Raw genomic sequence first — 19,535 nt, 5'->3', positions numbered from 1 at the left:
ACAACACAGATGTTGCCAAGCTATTTCCAGAGCATTTTAGAAAACTATAGTCATCGGACTATGCTCAGGAGATCATAGTGAACCCTTCCAGGAGAGGACATGGAGACAAAGTGCACCTACAACACTGATGTGGTGCTGTGGAAACACAGGTCTATCAGTATTTGTTCGGGAGACAGGTCAGTAGAGCGTCTTGTAGACATTAACTCTTGATTGACTAAACAAATGAAGTTTTGTTGCTATACAGAAAATACAAAAGAGAGATAAATGCAAGGACAAGTTCTATTAGCTTTGAAAAGAATTATAGGGTTTCTCAGACCATTGATTTTTTGAAGTGTTTGCTCTGTTTAATTAGTTCCCAAGTTGTGTTCTTAAATACAATTTATCTTTATTTATGGGAAAATATATTTCCCTGAAGTGGCATTTTTATTTTCCTAATTTTTATAATTATGAAAATGATATTCTTGCAACTTAGTGGGGTCAGAGGCCGTTAGCTATCTCTAACCGGCACCTTTTCTATTCAAGTTTTACCCCTGTTAATTGTACATGGAACAAATTCAGTTTATATGTGAACAGCAGCCAGGTAAACAGCTTTTAGAGTGTAAGTCAAAATGAAAGGTTGAAATCAGTCATCTTCATGATTATGGTTATTAGGTTACATATAAAAATAAATACAATTTATTAACATGTGAACATATATTCCATTATATATATATACAAATATATATATATACAAATATATATATATATATATATATACACATATGAAACCATTATGAAATTAATCATGACTGGCACATAGTAGCCTTTCAATCAGTAATGGCTTGACTACATGAAAGAACAATTGCTTTCCCTTTCTTAAAGGTTAATAAAAGGGATGCAACTTAGCAAAAGACATTATTTGCAAGAACTAAAAAGTGAGCACCCTTCACATAAAATATTGAGCAAGTAATGTCTATAAGTCTAGGTGTAACATGATTCCACCACTGTTATCCCCTCCATGGTTTGGTGGTAGAATCTAGCATACTCGATTATTTGTACACAAAGTAGGTTTGTTGTAAACCACTTCTAGCCACATCTACCATTTCTGCTTTCCACGTACATGGCAGTAGGTCTCTGTATGTGAACAGCTCCCTGCTGCCCAAACCTTTAATGAGGACCAGAATATGGCAATAATGGAGTTGGCCCACGATGAAGACCTAGGGCTCTTTTCATTAAATGAAGTTCAGTGATGCCAGTCCACTGGTGCCTTTGCCAGGCCCCACAGCAGGGCTTTTGATGCCCTGGGATTTGGGCTACAGCCGTTTGCCTCTGCTGTCAAAGTCCCCCAGCTTTGTTTTTCAGGCAGCTGCAGCTGCTTCCAGTTGGCTGAGATTCCAGTGTCATGCCAGTGTAGACAGCAGCCTTTTCCACATAGCTGTGTGTCCCTAAAAGCTAAAACGAACTCCATCTCACATAGACATCCCTGGTTCTTGCTTTGTGTGTATGTTGTCTGTACAAAGACATAGCTAAAGCAAGTGTCCATTGCAAGAAGAAAAAAAGATATCACATATATGATACCAGAGCTTGGGTATCCTTTACACTGAGATGAAATTAGGTGGAGAATGACTGACTCTCAAGATTCCATATTTCATAACAAGAGAGCTATGTCAGAACTCTGCCAATAATTTTATTTACTAAGAGCAGTAATCAAGGCAAATTGGCTTTTTTTTTAAATAAATGACCTCATTTAGAAAGAGAAAAGGTAATTTTAAGCACACATTACAAATACGCTAATTACATTTCCTCTTGGAGGTATTCATTTGGCAGCATGATCTGAATTCTATGTATGTATGTCTAGACTCCAAGCCCTTTGAAGGCAGGGAGCAGCTCTTTGTTCTCTGAATTGCCTAAGACATAGGCACAAACTAAGTCTGAACAACACAATTATCTCTTTGGTCACAATAATCAGCACTGCCCTGGCATTGCTGCAGAGCCTGGTGCTGGTGTAGGGAATCAGAGATAAAAGACACAAGCCCAGATTCCGAAGAACCTCATCAAGGAGATACATTAGCGATTATTTGCACGTGGTATGATTAGGATATAAAGAAAGAAACAAAACACTCTATGAGATTCCAGAGTATGGGACTTACTCACCCCTGAGTTGCAGTTTGGTGAGAAGGAAAAGAGTTAGGGAAGACATCCTATTATGGATAGAGTCCCTGGTTTCTATCGCTAATGATTTACAACACTCCTAGAACAAAGAACCATAAAGAAATTTAACTGTTGAATTAAAAGGCATAAGCTCCTTGTTACGTAATAAGAGTTCAGAGAAATGATCAGAGCTTTGACATCAAGAATAATCAAGAATAGTTAAGGAAAAAAAAAAAAGAATAGTTAAGAATAATCAAGAAAAGTCCTATGGAGAATGAGGGTCTCGAAGTATAGCTGTCCATCTCTCCATTTAAAACTCAAAGGTGGAGGGGGGGGGGGGTTGGAATCCCTGGGTGGCTCAGTGGTTTAGCGCCTGCCTTTGGCCCAGAGCATGATCCTGGAGACCCAGGATTGAGTCCCGCATCGGGCTCCCGGCATGGAGCCTGCTTCTCCCTCTGCCTGTGTGTCTGCCTCTCTCTCTCTCTGTGTCTTTCATGAATAAATAAATAAAATCTTTAAAAAAAATAATAAAACTCGAAGGTAAGCCCCCTAAGCAATGACCCTGTTGTTAAAATGTCTCTCAGTTGTGATCATTTTCTAGCTTTACATTTTTCAAGCGAGCTACTTTGATACAGAACAGTATTAGGTTTGCTTTATCCACATGTTTGATTACACCTCCTGGCCATTACATTAGCTGTGTTACATCAGTTGCCCCTATTAATAGATGTTCATTAGTGGCACTTCCATTAACTAATTTCAGGATTATACTAAAAGCCACCAAGTAATCTTTTAGATCATTCATTAACAGTTGGACGCCAGCATTTGCTACTTTTATGGACATTCAAGTGTGGACACATTAGTCAAAGATGCTTCCATTTCATCTCTAAAAAGGAAACAAAATGCAAGTCAGTCAAATACCTACACCATTGGTTCTCCTCTGCTTCCAGAGTGGAAGGGGTAGAGTAGGAGAATCCAGGTCTTTTCCAGAATCCTACTTGTCTATACCTGACTCCTCTGTGGAGGCAAGATCCAGAGGTGAGGTCTATATACAAAAGCCAGATTTTTCTCAAATGCCTTGGCATTCTAGGCTTTTCCTATACCTGAGCAGGTGTGTGGCTCCCACGTGCAGTCTATGACTTCACAAGCCTCAATTTCAATTTTGTATGGAACACAAAGCTAATCTTTGAAACCATGGAAGTTTGCACTATGGAGTGTATACATGGTATGTAATGCTTCCAAACATCCATCCTCTTGAACCTTGGAGTATTATGCAATTACAGAAGTTCTGAATCGACTCAGCAAGGCTAAGTTTGAGCAATTATGAGCCAGCCTGATTTACCATCTCTTGCCCTGCCTATCATCCTGCAGGCTCCCCTGTGTTGGCAAATTGACTGTCATCAAGGCCCAACTTTTAGAGGGAAAACAATAAAACGCACTGTCATCTCATGTAATCTAAAATAGGTAGGTTAGCTAGAGCAATTGGAAGTGAAGCTGGCTTGTGAATTCATCATTTACCTATACAGAAATGAGAGTACTGTTTCTCATCCTGTTTCCTTCTTCGCTGAGCCAGTGGGGCTCACCAATTATGTAAAAGCATCAGGATTGCCTGCAGAACAAAGTATAAATAGAGAAACTCTAACGCTGCAGCTCACCATTCAAGTGATGAACGTACTTGTCTCTGTCTAGCGGCTCCTAGGATTACACCAGACGAATCTGTTTATTCAAGTGAGGCCAAGGTAGAGTGTGATGCTTAAGGAGTGGTGTCATCTTTGGGAGGGGCTTTCACCTCCCCATACCAGTCTCCATCTGAGAAAAAAATAAAGGGTTTGATAGGCAGAGACAGATGCAGTTTTAAGATGCATCCCCTGTTCCAACCTGATTTTCCCATTGAGCCCCATATCTAGAAATTATGTATCCTGAGTAGGGAGAGGGGTGGTTAAGAGAGATTCTGCGTGATTCATTATGATCTCTGACTCTATCCTACCTCTAGTGCCTTCTCTCCAGTCACCACATTCTTTTGTCTACAGAAAAAGGGAGAGAATAAAAGAATGGAAAAATGCCCTTGTCTGGCAAAAAGAAAACTATTAGTAGCCATCAATGTAGCAACAAGCATTAGGACCTGTTAGTAATGTGAACTGTTCGCACACTACCACTGTGTTCCAGCATTATTTTAATTACTTTATATGGTTTTTTCTCATTTAATATTCAAATGCAATTTGAGATATTGTTTGCCATTCCCATTATACAGATGAGAAACTGAGGCTGAACCAGGTGGCCTGCCCATAAGTCACACAACTAACCAGCATTAAAAGCACCACAATGCAAATCCCTACACTCTTTTCTGTTTACTCTGCTGCTGGCAAATATATTCCTCGGTTTCTCATGGAACAATCACTCAAAAGGATAAAGTGAAATACAGTTGGAAGTCGCAGGGTTATCCACTCTAACCTAAGCCTTCAGCCCTCCAGGAAAGCTGTTGTGTTAAACGGAAAAAAACAAGGAACCAGAAATTATAGACCTGGGTTCTAGTCCCCTGAAGACATGAACTTCACTTTTATCTCCTGGAGAAGATGGAGTTTATATATATATATAAATAAATTTATTTGTTATTGGTATTCAATTTGCCAACATATAGAATAACACCCAGAAAAAAAAAAAAAAAAGAATAACACCCAGTGCTCATCCCATCAAGTGCCCCACTCAGTGCAGAAGATGGAGTTATATTCCTGCCTCAAAGGATTGTGAGAATTAAACAAATAGTCTTCAACCCTGAAGTAACTCAGAATCATTTGCGCAGCTAAAACAAAACAAAACAAAACAAAACAAAACAAAACAAAACACTATAGGCGTTTCACTCTAACCCAAAGCCTAAGGAATCTGAGTGTCTAGTGGGTGGTGGATTGGAACACATAAGCAACTATGTATTTTTTTGTTTCCATGGGTGATTAAGATGCATGGTCATGGCTGGTAATCACTGGATTAACTGAGGTATGTGCACCTCAAACCACTTAGCACAGTGCCAAGCACATAGAAAATATTCCTATTCTCCAGCTGTGACTTCTTTACCAGCTCCATGAGATTCAGGTCCCTTTCTCATAAAGTGATGGAGTCGGAGTTCTTGCTATCTTCCAGTTCTGAACAGTGAAGTTAATGAGAAGCTTTTTTTTTTTTTTTTTAAGATTTTATTTATTTATTCATGAGAGACAGAGAGGCAGAGACATAGGCAGAGGGAGAAGCAGGCTCCCTGCGGGGAGCCCGATGCAGAACTCGATCCCAGGACCCCAGGATCATGACCTGAGCTAAAGGCAGATGCTCAACCACTGAGCCACCCAGGCGTCCCTAATAAGGGGCTTTGAGGAAGGTCTGATTCCTACCAAATCTGTAAGAGAGACAAGGTACATCTTTGGCTTCTCTGACTCTGTCTCTCTTGAAACCTCTCATTAACAGGGTCTCCACCTTTTCTAACTCTCTGGGACCCCAACCAGATACTAGGAGACAGCTTCATCTCATAAGCCCAGATCTTTGCTGTTCAGTGAAAATAGTAAGGAGCTAAGTGATCCGTTAAAACGACTCTGTCTCTCGGGGATCCCTGGGTGGCACAGCAGGTTTAGCGCCTGCCTTTGGCCCAGGGCACGATCCTGAAGACCCGGAATCGAATCCCACGTCGGGCTCCCGGTGCATGGAGCCTGCTTCTCCCTCTGCCTATGTCTCTGCCTCTCTCTCTCTCTGACTATCAAAAATAAATAAAAATTTTTAAAAAATGACTCTGTCTCACTAGACAATTAGCTGTCATTTCCTTGCCAAATATCTTGTATGAGTCCCCATGAAATGAGAATCTCAGGCCCCTGAGTATCTTTGTGGTGGACATATTCATAGCTGAGCTACTTGGGACGTGGCTCCCTGTGTGGTTTCTGGGCAAGACTTGATCTGGTTCATCAAGGTTCATTCCTGCTTTGTCTCTGATGGTTACCAAGACAGGGTGAACCTCTTGCTCATCCTCCCCCACTTTTCCTGTAAATCAGAATATGCTCACTTCTAATACACTGACAATCCAACAGATCAACAGATGAGTGGAAAAAAGTCGTTCTTGTGATAAAAATATTTACTTGATGGAAATGAATCAAACATATTGAATCATTTGTGTATCTAACCCATTAATTGCTGTTTCATCCCCTGAGGCCAACACTTAGTACCTTAGATATTGTGAAGTTGCATAATACAGCACCAGAGACTAGTTACAAATGGGCCTCCCTCTGCCCCCTACCTCTCCCCCTACTCCCCCTACTTGCCCCCCTACTGTCATTTCTACAACCTAGGAAGAGACGGAGGGCATAAGGGGAACAAGAGGATTTTAATTTTTCCTCTCAGCAGATAAAGCATCCAAATGGCAATGACTAATACTTAAGAGCATTCAGACATTCTCTTAAGAAAACGTTTTATATATATTTTAAACTACTAAGAAGAAAGGGACTATTCCTGAGCTCTTTGCCTCCTGCATCCAGTGTGAGCCTGTTCCGACTCCGCACGGTTCTTGTACCCGTCAGGCAGCCTGTCAGGAGAGGGAAGAACAAAGAAGGCAGCAGCGCGGGGAAGAGTGAGATGAATGCAGAGAGCTGCCAGCCAGCAGAGTTTGAACCGCCCCCACATCCATGCCCTAAAATAGACGCAAAATGGCACATGCTTATACTTCATTGGCCAGGTGAAGAGTGAGCCCAAATTAATAGCTGAGTGCCTTTTTCTTAATGAAGTACTGCTCTGTCAGAAAAATAAAACAGAAGGGCTGTGAGACTGAACCTGTCTCGGGATCAGCTGGCCAGCTGGCCTGCAGGTCTCCCTGCCTCTCCATCTTCTCTTCTCTCCACTCTTTTCCTCCCTCTTCGTCTTTCCCTGCCTCTCTCCTCTTCCTTTGTTTCTGTTTCTTCTTTTTCCCCAGAGAAAAGCCTCATAAGGCCTGCCACGATTATTCTTTTTTTCAGGTTCGTTGCTAGCCAGTTGCAAGGCCACAGGTTCAAAGATATAAGAACAGTAAAGGGACTCGGGCCTCATTTGCCTGAGATGAGAAAAGGAAACCTCAGAAACAGTGATCCATCTCTCTAAGGCAAGACAAAAATCATCTTATTTACTTGCAATTTCAAATTGTGCCTAAACAAACTTTGCCAGAAGGATAGACTGCTTTTAAAAAAATCATCCTGTCATAAGGGAGCTGTACTGGGGCTGCATCACATTTTCCAAGCCATCTCATGGATGGGAAACTGAATTATACAACATCTCTCCTATGGACTTAGTAATGCTAGTGAAAATATTGATTTGACCCCTTTATGGCTATTTCTAAAACTTAAAAAAATAAATGGGCCAAAGTGACTTCAGAAGACATTACTCGTGAGATAGGCTAACAATTTATTTAGAATGAAGGCAGAAGGGGAAAAAGTACCTTGTAATTGGGGTGTTTGAGGCTTATTAAAAAATACCAGTAAGTTTTATTGTACATCAGAAAGTGTCACCGAAGGAGACTGCAAGCGCACATGCCAATTGCATTTGTAGTTCTGCTGCTTTGGAATAACCTGTAAGCATTGAATTGGACAGAGAATTTCTGATGTTTCCAATCATGTCTATGAGGTTGATGAGAAATTTAAGAAAATATTACCAATTTTGAATGTTTGGGAAGAACTCCCTGCTGTCTTACCCACAGCGAACTTGCCATGTGATGACAGTAGGGGATAAGGCAATTGCTATGATTACTTCTTGTGAGCCTCAGCCAGTTTCTGAAATTTAATCCCATGCAGGAAGCCTACAAGGTCAAGTGAGAGCTACTCTTCTTCACTTTCCCAATTTTTTTTGCATGCTCTGCTGTTCCTCTTCTGTGCACACACGCACCCCTTAGGATTCCTCTCCACCAGCTAACCCCTCTCCTGTAGCCCCATTGAAAGGGTCACAAAGATTAGTTTCCCCAAACTAAGAGAGTCCTATCTGTACTCTTCCCTCAGCTGCACCAATGGAGATTTGTGTAAATATAGTGATTATATCAGACTATGGAGGCTGATCCAGGGTTGCAGGTGGAAATAGGATTTGCGTTTGACAGTTATAGAGGGAAAGCCCAATTTCCTCTGATGCACTGGCAGATCTTGCTTTCTAAGTCAAAACTTTAGCGTAAGTTAAAAAAAGCACTCGGGGGTAACTCCCTGCCACAAAAACCGGGCACACAGCCAGGACACTGTGCTCATTAGCCTTGGGGTGAGCCAAGATTCCCAGAACACACCGGTCAGCATTTTTCATCCAAAGATAGGGGTGTCCTGCTGAAATCTAAGATGCAAGGAACAAGGTTACCCATCTCTACAAGCAAGGAAGTTAATTGGTTTTTTTCTCCCACAAGAATGTTTTCATCTTTTATAAAGCATTCTAGGCCCTAGATAAATGTGATCATCCATAAAATCAGAAAAGTACACAGGCTAATGCCTACAATATGCTTCCTCTTTTCCCCCTTTGTTCTATAGACATAAAATTCAATAAATAAAAATGTAGAGTGGTAATTCTAACCTACTTGGTCATGCCAAATTTGTTGTCATCCAGAAATAGTTTTTTCAAGCTGCTTATATTTTATTCAAAAATGCAATGCCTAATTTATTGCCATTCCCTTGTTCACAATGTAGTAATTACACACAATTTGCAATGAGTTTATCAAAGCAAAACACAACTAGCTACAGGAAATAGGACATTTTTAACGTAAGTCAAGTAGTCCAGGCATCCTAATAGTTAGAAGACGGGAGGAATACAGATGAAGTGAAATTTAGATCCAAATTGGTTATTAATTGATACTTTAGTTAATAACAGTGCCAGAATTCAGTCAGTTTTCAAATAACCAAAAATAGTTGTAATATAACCTCCCATGACATTCTGAAGGCTGTGTCCCTTTACTACCCAACTGAGACAAATTAGTTGTTCCTTTCCTCTTAATACTGGTTTTGGATGTGAAGACACGCTTTCATGCAATCCGTTCACCACATGTTTATTTATTTCAGAATACAGAAACGCTTGCTGTTAGGTAAATATAAATTAAGCATATGGTCATTTAATTTGTTTCACTTTTCAACCTCAGGTCTGTTGCCATGCAGGTATAACTTAGATGGGTTTATCAGTGAAGTTATATAACTGTATGAAATTAGCATTATGTGTGTCAATGTTGTGATTAAAATCTTCGAACTAGTGGTTTCACAGACTGACAGATGGGATAATTTTAGCAAAGCCTTACCTTGTTGTTCTATTTAAGTTGGCTCCTGCACACAGTTGAAGGTGGAGGTTGGGGTCACAGTTCACTCGAAAGTGGGAATCCTCTGAACTCAGAAGATGACCTCTACTTACCAAACATAAGGAGCTTTAGGGTTGAGAAGAAAGGCATCTGAGGAACTGTACAGGACAGGGGAGAAGCCTGAAAGCAGCAGAAGCCCGAAGGAGAGGTCAGGTCGTGAAATAACATGCACTAGGGAGGCATACTGCGTCAACCCATCATCACCCGTTAACACCTAAACGCAAGTTACTTTGTCAGGTAACAGACCACGGCAGAGGAGTTCGTTAGGATCATGAAAGACAAAAGGGAACCTCCATTGGTTTGGGGGCTGGGAACCATGAAATATGATTCACTTCAGCAATTATCGGATAAAAATAATTAGAGCTAACATATATTGAGCCCTTTCTATATGCATACTTTTATGAATGTTTTAGCAAGTCAAGGAAGGGAAACCGTCGAAGTACCCATACTAATTAGCACAAAAAAGAAATTAGGAAAATATTTCTAGTGCATTTCAGAATTCATGAGACCCTGCCTGCCATTACAGGGTTCCTGAACTCAAAAGTGGAGGCTGACTCAAGCTGTTCCTCTGTGCCACAGGAATTGATCCTGTGAAATCATTAACATATCCATAGAAACAAAAACCAGGAGACAAAAAGCTAGCAGCCTACCCTGTGTGAACTGGAGAGGGGAGAAAAACAATGTACTCCTCTTTGACCTTTGAGTTCTTCTGTTGTGCAACCCTCACACAGCTGGGTTTGCTGTGCTTCCTCTGAAGTTAGAGGCATAGTGTGGCCCTGGTCTGGATTCTGTAATGGACATATACTTGGGATGTTAACATAATCAGATGGCATGATCCTGGACCACAGAAGTGGCAGGAACATCTGAGAAGGCTTCCTCCTTGGGCTAAGACTCTCCCCCTCAGATATCTTTCCTGTTACCCACTAATCACCCACTCAAAATGCCCACCATCTGCATTCCTTTGAATGTTGGCCTGGAAATACTGTAAAATACTGATCCATTCACATAATATACAAATAGATGATCCACTAAGGCAGTTTCTGAAGAGCTGGTTCAGCAAATGTAAAAGACAACAGACATATTTAGGGAGAGTTGGGGGATTAAGGAAACTTTCCAACATGGCTCCTGATCTAGAGGGAGGTGCTGTTTGTTTCGTGCTCCAAGGGGCCTTGGATGATCAAGGAGGCACATTGAGGGCATCAGGATATTGAGGAAAGAGTAGAGAAAAGCAGATCCCAGAGACTGTAAAGAAAACTTCTGATTCATAGCAGAAGAGGCTATAATTCTTCTACCAGCACCTAACACTTGTGCATTTTGGTCTTGCACCTGTGAGGCTTTGCATGTGCATGTGTGTACATATTCATGCAGGAAAATATACAGAAAGAGACAGATGTAGAAGCAAATGCATGTGCCAATTCCTAATAACCATGAAACCAGGCTTCTTCAGGCACACAGTCATTATTCCCACCGCTAGTGGCCACACTCAGGCTTTCTGAGGATGTCTGAATATCCATGATCATCTGTGGCTGTGCATTTTCCATGGCCCATTTAATTGAAAGGTGGTGTGGTTACTGTTTTTCTTTTAGGAAAGTGGAGTTTATTGCCTTGCTGTCTCTGGAAATTAGCCACAGCTTGCAAATTTGGAACATCCAAAGCAAGCGTGATAAATTATCCCCAGTGTAATATCCCCAGTGCTTCTGCCAAAAGAAAGGCTTGGCAGCCTTTGAGAGTTGACGCAGCTCTCTTCTGTGTCGTACCAGCTGCGAAGTGGACTTCCCCCCCATTCCATCCTTTCACCAAACCACAGAGTAAAATGATCACTTTTGAAAAACATTTAAGATGAAGGGGAAAAAATGCACTTGGGATTGTTTCCCAGATGTTAGGCTGGTGTTAGGCAAAATTGTGAAGAAATGAAGGGATTTTGAGTACCCCAGGTTTATTCTGTGTCCTACTGCTTCCCTTCAATTACTCATACATCCCTATATGAGATATGAATATAAATATATATATTCATATATCCAGATATATGATGGGCATATGGATATATGGATCTATGATTCCTCTCCTACAAAACATGGCAGGCAAGAGCCATCCATGTCATTGGTTACCTTCAGAAGCTGCAGTTATACATTGTTCCATAATTTAGTTGGTGGTGGTGGCTTTGGCTCTTTTTGAAAGACTATGGCATTAACTAGCAGGTAGAGGGTACTGGGAACCACTTACTCCATCTACTGGTAAAACACATTCTGTCTTGAAAGGCTGTTTCTCTTGGCTGTAGACCATAGGTGCAGGGGGATGGGGTGGGATGGGGTGCAAGGGATGTAGTTCTAAATAGACATCTTGAACTTTTATTTTTGTTTAAGACTTTATTTACTTATTTGAGAGAGTAAGTGAATGAGAGAGAGAGAGAGAGAGAGCATGAGAAGGGGGAGCGGCAGAGGAAGAAGCAGACTCTCCACTGAGCAGAGAGCCCAATGCAGGGCTCAATCCCAGGACTCTGGGATCATGACCTGAGTTTAAGTGACAGAGCCACCCAGGTGACCCAACATCTTGAACCTTGAACAGTAGCTTTCACTCCTGAGTTGCTTTATGATCACCCCAGCAAATTATTTATGCATGCTAATATCACCAGGAACTGGACAAGGCTGGAAATTAGAAATGAAAATGTGCCATTGATTCTGAAGTCAAAGAGGGGGCCTGCAGGAAAGAGTCAACTCGGTCCTCTATTTTAGATTATAAAGATTTAAAGCTGGCATACTACAGTTGAGTTCTTAAATTTTGGCCACTATTGATCTGAGGCTAGTGATGATGTCACTTCCACAAATCAGACATGAGTGTTCTGTGGAGTTGCCTGTAGGTGGCTGTTGGCCCTGACTTAGTCTAACCTCTTCTGCCCACCCCTAACCCGCTGCCACACACACACTTTGTTGCTCAAATTTATAGCTCCATCCAGAGGCCACGTGGCTGCTAGAAGGAGACAGCACAGCTGAATAAAGAGGAACTCTGAACCCAAGCTGCTTTGCCTAAGAATTTGAAAAATTTTTAAGTTTCCTGGACAAAAGAAAGGGGCTAGAAGGTCTTCACTCTTTCATGCTCCATCCTTCCTTCTTTGAGATGCTCATGATGCCTTCAAGATATTGCATCTCTCCTGACTAGCACTTGGTGTTAAGTAGCAGATCGTCACGGGGCAAAGGAACTATCACACATGTCCTCTCTTTGGATGCCTAGGAATTATGTCCTCTCTTCAGCCCTCTTTCTGGATCATTGCTTTCTTCTCCTCCTTTTCTTCATTGCTTATTTCAATTACATAAAATATTTATAGGATTTAAAAACTAAGACAAATGCAATGTGCTGGAGAATATATATCATGAATTCACTCAAAATTCCTTTTATTTCTTTTTTTAAAAGTTTTTAATTTTAATTCCAGTAGAGTTAACATACAGTATTATATCGGTGTCAGGTGTATAATCCAGTGATTCAACACTTCCATGTATTACCCAGTGTTTATCATAAGTGCACTCCTTAATCCCCATCACCTGTTTCAGCCATGCCCCAAATGAAAACCTCCCAAGATGCTGCTGTCAGCTGCTTCTTGTGCCTCCAGGTGTCTCTCTCTTTCACTAGACTTATCTTCTACTCTCAGCATTGATAATTTTCTCATCCATAGCTTCAGCCCCAGTCTTAGTTGTAAACTTCAGGTCCACATTAGTAGCCATCTATTGGAAAAACCCAACTGTGAGTTCCACTGGCTCTTCACAATGACAAACAAAATGTCAAAATCTGAATTTAAAAGCCCCAACATCATTAAAAAATTTTTATAGAACAAACTATTGCAGTTATTTTAGAAGTGCCAATCTGCATGAATTTCAGATCTAATGAGTATCCACAGTAAAAAAAAAAAAAAAGGAAAGGAACAAGGCTGGCATGGTTGTTGCAAAGTGACAGGGGAGACTCTCACTAGGTCCACACCCCAGAGCAGATCCTCAGTCAACAGCAGTCATTCATTTTATTATTGAACTTGACACAGCAATTATTTCTGGGCTGGAAAAACACAGAAAAGATCTACTTAAGAATGGCCTGATTTTTCTAAAAGTGATAGAGCCCTTGAAAATGAGGGTCTTAATAAAGCAAGCAAGGACTTTCCCATGTGTGAGCTAGCCCTGGGCCTCTGTTTATAACTGCACGCAGCTTTATGGTATTAATGGTGCCTTATAAACATCCATTCTAAGAAGCTGTTGGAGAGAAAAGGGATGGCTTATGAGCAGAATGATATCAGCTGAGAGAGAGGAAATGGTTGTAAAGGTCAACAAGCTTTCTAAGAAGTAAACTGAGTGGGAAGGAGAGTTGAGAGAGAACCGATGAGAAGCAATTCAGAAGAGTGGGGAGATCTGAAGGTCACAAACCAACTCCCAGTGTGGGTGCAGAAATGTCAATAAATACTTGGATTATTCAGCATTCATTAGGTAATACTAAATTACTGGTAAAGCAGGAAAGTCATTTGTGTTTCAGATTTACCCCTTCTCTAATTTTTATTTTGTACCCTTTTAGGTTGACTTAAATGGACCTCCCCCATCCATAAATAGAAGAAGCAAGCATACAAACTACATTCAGTGGTGACTAACACATTCTTAAGTATCTCCTCAATTTCTTGAAACCAGTTGTGACTCTGTTGGGTCCTGTTTAAAAGTCATGCCACTCTATTCCAGAGACCAACTCTGGCCGATCTCCCTGGAACCTTTTGAGAAAGGAAGGCAGTATGTGCAGAAGATATAACTTTGAACCAAAACGCAGAGAGCTACGAGTTAAGTAGAAATCCATCGAGCAGGTGTCTTCTTCCTGTTGGATTAACAGAAACATGTTTCAGACCCTCAGCTGCAGTCCTTATCCTATAGCAAGAATTCCCAGAAGCCATAGTTATCAGGCCCTCATGGTGCATGATATTTAGATAGGCATTCTAATTGTTTTCCTTACTAAAGCACTTGCTAATTGGCAATTCAAACGATTCTCAAAGATGGAAATGTAAAAGATACTTTCTGGACTTCACTCTACCAAACAGGTAGGTTAGATGAGATCAGAACTGGCAAATATACATTCCCTCATCTGTCAACTTAGATCAATCAATCAATAGGGCTGCCTGGGAGTTCCAGGTGGAGAAAGATATTGATACCTGTGGGAATGGAGGCAATACTGAGTAGTAAGCATTGATGATGCCATTGGTCACTGTGTATTTCCCTCATTTTCATTTCCTCTCCCCCATCCAGCTATTTCACTCCAGCCTTTTCCTTACTCATATGTCCAGTGCCTCCCCTCCTCTGTCCCCACTCTCACCTGATGATCTGGCTTCCTATCTCTCTAAGGAAAGAGAAGGAGAAGCAATTAGAACAGACTTTCCGCAGATTCCCACCACTAACATCTGCCAGCATCTAGAGCTATGCACTTTGCCTTCCTGAGTGTTACTTACCGTTCCTTTCTGAAGCACCATTACCTTTTGCCTAAAGCTATAGTAGCCCTTGGATTACCATCCTTATCTCAACAATCTATTCTCAACAAATTGCCAGTGATCCATTAAAGCTCCAGTCAAATTAAATCTCTGCTCAAAACAGTGTTCCTGATTTTACTTTCAAGAGTCTCTGTGGCCCCTTTGATTTGGCCTCAGCGATCACCCTCCTTCCCGACCCTGCTCTTACCTCCAGATCACTTTTTCTCCAACCACAGCAACCTCCTTAAACCGTCAGCAAGCCAGGCATTTTCCTACCCTAGGACATAGGTGTCCTGGCTGGACCTTCTTCACCTCTGCTTCACCCCATCCCCCACTGAAAAAAAATCTGGATAGCTAACTCCCTTGGTTTCCTGAAGTCTTTTCTTAAATGCCACATTTTCAATAGGGTCTACTCTGACCATTCTATTTAAAATCACAACCACCTAACTCTAATTTATGGTTTCCATAGCACTTCTAGCATACTCTGTGGTTTAATTATTTATTATATATATTATATACATCTGTCTCAACTCAAGGAGAAGGCAAGGATCTTTTCCTCTTTTGTTTTACTGATCTATATCCAGCTCTCTCTGGCTAAATGAATGAGTCAACAGATGGTATCTGGCATGAATGGGGAAAGGGAACATGGAAGCATTTGTCTCTGGACTGCACAATCTCAAAAGCTTCCTAAATTTGGTATTCTCTGATTCTTCTCACCTCAAAAGTAAGCATTAATTTAGTGTGCAGAGTTCTGACTTCTTTAAGGACAGTTAAGCCTAAACGGACATAGAAGAGGAGAAGGGGAAAAAGACCCTCCTTGCTCCCTGGTTTCTCATTTCAGTTCTTGTTTGCCTCCCAAAGGGTAAGAGGAGTAGCCTGCTGAGGACCAGAGGGTTCATCTGGTTCACTCTTCCCTGTTTAAGGGACCTTGTAAGCAGAGCTGATTGATTAATGTGCCAGAGAGAAAATTGTTGCCCTCTGTATAATTTTACTTCCAAGTATAGCAACCCAAACCCAGGCATGAAACAAACAGGGCTTCCTGTTGCATTCCCAGACAAGTTGCGGTACTCTCTGACACAGTATTGGGATCTCTGTCCCATCCCTTTCTTCCTGACCAGTGGTACCTGAGAGACTAACATTCAGAGTATTCACTTGACTTCAGTTTCACTCCCTACTGAGGTAAAAGTGCCTAGTGATTCACAGGAGATTTAAGCAGTTATCTGCCATATATATAAATGATACATAGACCTATTCTTGCAGGAAGGATTTGATAAGGAAGACAGGAGATGGGTCTTTGAAACCTTGACCAGGAAGAGAGGTCTAGAACTAGAGAGTGAGAGGTCCAGGAAATCAACTTTATGAATGTGTTCAGTGCTCACTGGCTTAAGGCATAAATTGGGTTCTTTCTATAAGCTAGACACTACTATTGTCCTTCCTTGTTCCTGCCCCTCCCTTCATCCTCCATGTTCTCTTCTTTTTCCTTGGCTGTAGATATTCAAGGTGCATAAAATATTGATAACAGTTCTTTCAGACGGCTTGGATTATAGACAGGGAAGTCCTTCCAGTGTGGCCATGAAGGAGGTCTGGTTCATACACCTTAAGGATACTTCCATCTAGCCAACTTCAAAGAGCTGCAGTACTTTGAAGAGAGATCTAGCATATATTTTAGGGTCTTATCCTTGGAAACCTTTCAAATCAAATAAGTTGCAACTAGTGGGAGCTCCAGAGAGCGGTAATCTCACTGATGCTAAAAAGGGGGAAGAGGAGTTACATTTCACCAACTTAACACATTTTCTAAGACCAGCCACATAGATGATCAAGCCAATCATTCCAGAAGTCATGATTCCCTATTCTCATTTAGAAACTTGGAACCAGCATCAATGATATGGGGACCTCATGCCTCCTATTTTCTTGAGCAGTCATTTCACTTAATTTTTATCTTTTTAGTTAAGTGAATTTGTTAAATGTATAAATACAATCCATTTTGTATTGTGTCCAGTCATTTCAAGTAATTAAATTAGAAAATCAAACTAAAAAGTTCTTTTGTCTTACCTTGGATCACTTGTTGAGGTTTAAGAATCTGTAAACCTGATTTCTGTAGAGCTTATTCAAGAAGTAGAATCCCATTGTTTATGTAGGCATCCATCACTATACTGGATCTATTCTTGTGCTTTTGTTGATTTCTTCTTAGGGTAATCAAAGGAAGTGTTTGGGTCACTTGATGATCTTATTTTTAATTTGTATTAAAATCCTCAGACCTTCTCTGAATTTCTTCAGCCTAGTTGTACCATTATAATGAACCATAATATTAGTGCATTTTCATTTTAAGACTGATGTTCAGAACTTCAGGTAGAAAACAATTCTTAAAATCAAAAGGATTTAAAAATTCTTAAGGTGATCCTTCATATTGGCTGCCTGAAACTTGCATTTAATGGGCCCTGAAATCAAGGAATGAGTGAGGAGTGAATAATGCAATCACTCTTTGAGTTAATAGGATTTTGTGACAATAGCTTGATGGAATAATTACATTCAGGACAGATTAAAATAAATGTCCCAAGGTGATGAAATGACATCTTTTATTTCTAGAAGTAGATATTGAGGGAAGTGGCAGATACCCTGACTTTAAAATTCAACAATTTTCCTCAGCTCTGATGTTTGTAATAACACTGACTTATTCATACTGGTCTTCCAGAAATTAAAGAAGGATTCGATCCAATGGGATATCTGTTGGTTTCTCAGCCCCAATTCTTTTGTCCCATTATCATTGCCAAGTACAACCTTAGTTATTTCTTCCCCCTAAGTTTGGCAAACTCTCTGAAAACAAACTAATTTTCTATAATTTTGTTTTCTCCAGTCACATCTTTTCATTAAATATATTTTATTCCCATGTCTGGGTGAGGATTTTTATGTCAACAAATCACACAGGCACAATTCAGTCCTTTGTCAGATCATGTTTCCCTACTTCTAGATAGGAAAATATGATCAGGATACCCGTAGGCAAGTTGTACACAACATAATTGAAGCAGAAAGTTGACAAAATTTTGGAAACGACTTATTCAAACTCAAACTTTCACATCATGCCTTAAGATGCTTGAAACATTCTGTAATCCATTACTTCAAAATGGGTCAGCAAGCTAAAGGGTTGGACCTTATTCTTCCCCCTAGCATTTTTTAGACCTAAAAAAAAACATGATGTGTTTTTCATTAGAGATGTTTTTCTTAATAGGGAGCAGGCTAGCTATTATTCTTTTATCTTTAGGGAGACTTACCATTATGAATGGCTGTATGTCTAACGTTCAAGTGTGAAAAGTGAAGGATTAAACTCTTGAAAAAGACGATGGGCGTGAGCAATAGAAAGATACGGAGTGGGACATTTAACCACTCAATCCTATGCTGTTCAATATACTAGCCACTAATCCTATGTGGCTCTTAAAAACCAAATAATTGAAATGTAGCCAATCCATGTTAAGAGATGAAACAATTTTACAGTTGTAAGATATATAGCAGATTTCAAATATTTTGTATGAAGAAAAGAATATAAAATATCTCATTAAAAATTTATATTGAGCGAATGTCAGAATGACAATGTTTTGGATATGTTGGGTATATAAAATATGTGATTAAAATTAACTTTGCCTTTTCTTTTTCCTTAAAAAAATTATATATGTGATTTCCTTTGCATTCCTATTGCACTAATCTGTCTAACCTGTTAAAATGAGGCAAACTTCTTTAGGCTGCCCTGAAACAAGATACCATTAGCTCTGCCAAAGGGATGGAATCATTAAAATGCAGCTAATCCATGGTCGCTCACTGGTTGGGCTTTGTAAATTTAATTAGCTAATGGAGCGCTGGCTAAGAACAAGGTCCATATGGTTGTTTTCCCTTCAGTTAAGGGCAAAAATGTGTGGTCGCTTCTGCTCAAAAACTGAAGTACGCAGTTGTTATTGTGGTTGCCCTTAATTGGGATGAAAAAAATAATCTGAAAATCTGTAGTTGATTTTGTTAAAGGATCATGGGAAATATGACAAATTTAAAATGCCTTTGTAGGTTTATAGGAATTTTCAGACCTTCGAATTTTCTGTAAGTGTTGCACCTGAAATAATTCCCCAATTATTATAAAGTAAGGAGCAATCTAATCTTAAAGGATACAACAATGAATCCTACATTTAAGATGTTTCCTGAACATTCAAGCATACCACCTGAATAACAACAGCAACAAATGGCTTCTAAAAACATGTGAGTGTTTAAATGTCATCTAAAGAACACACAGATCTTTTTGAATTATTTTTCCTTCCTCTCTTAAACTAGGTTTATAAAATTGCTTTTAATCCTCATCATGTTAGAATGAACGAACTTAGATTAAAGCTCCCCCGCCCCATTAGCAGCACTGAATTTGTTAATCTTTTTCCATTTACCATTCTTTGGGATTTCTCCATATGTTGTAATTATGTATTTTTGGCTAAGACTTCTCTGAGCTATTCTTGCAGCTCTCTTGGGCAACTAATGGAAGCTTTAGCAGTAGGCATACTACAGAATGGCATTTTTTCAGTCCAGTGATTTGGGAATAGTTCATGGATGTGGAACACTTTCTGTTTAGGTTTGCTGGCAACCAAACTGGGTAAA

The 19,535-nt window shown here is 40.2% G+C and overlaps 1 protein-coding gene across 1 annotated transcript in view; it reads left to right on the top strand.

Moving 5' to 3' along the window:
• The window catches only part of SLC8A1 (solute carrier family 8 member A1), a 299,968-nt gene that overhangs the window by 189,708 nt on the left and 90,725 nt on the right, over positions 1–19,535 (top strand).

Source organism: Canis lupus, chromosome 17 (assembly GCF_011100685.1).
Source record: "Canis lupus familiaris isolate Mischka breed German Shepherd chromosome 17, alternate assembly UU_Cfam_GSD_1.0, whole genome shotgun sequence".
NCBI classification, from domain to species: domain Eukaryota; kingdom Metazoa; phylum Chordata; class Mammalia; order Carnivora; family Canidae; genus Canis; species Canis lupus.
The sequence above is the reverse complement of the archived record's forward strand: the minus strand, read 5'-3'. Positions and strand labels throughout refer to the sequence as shown.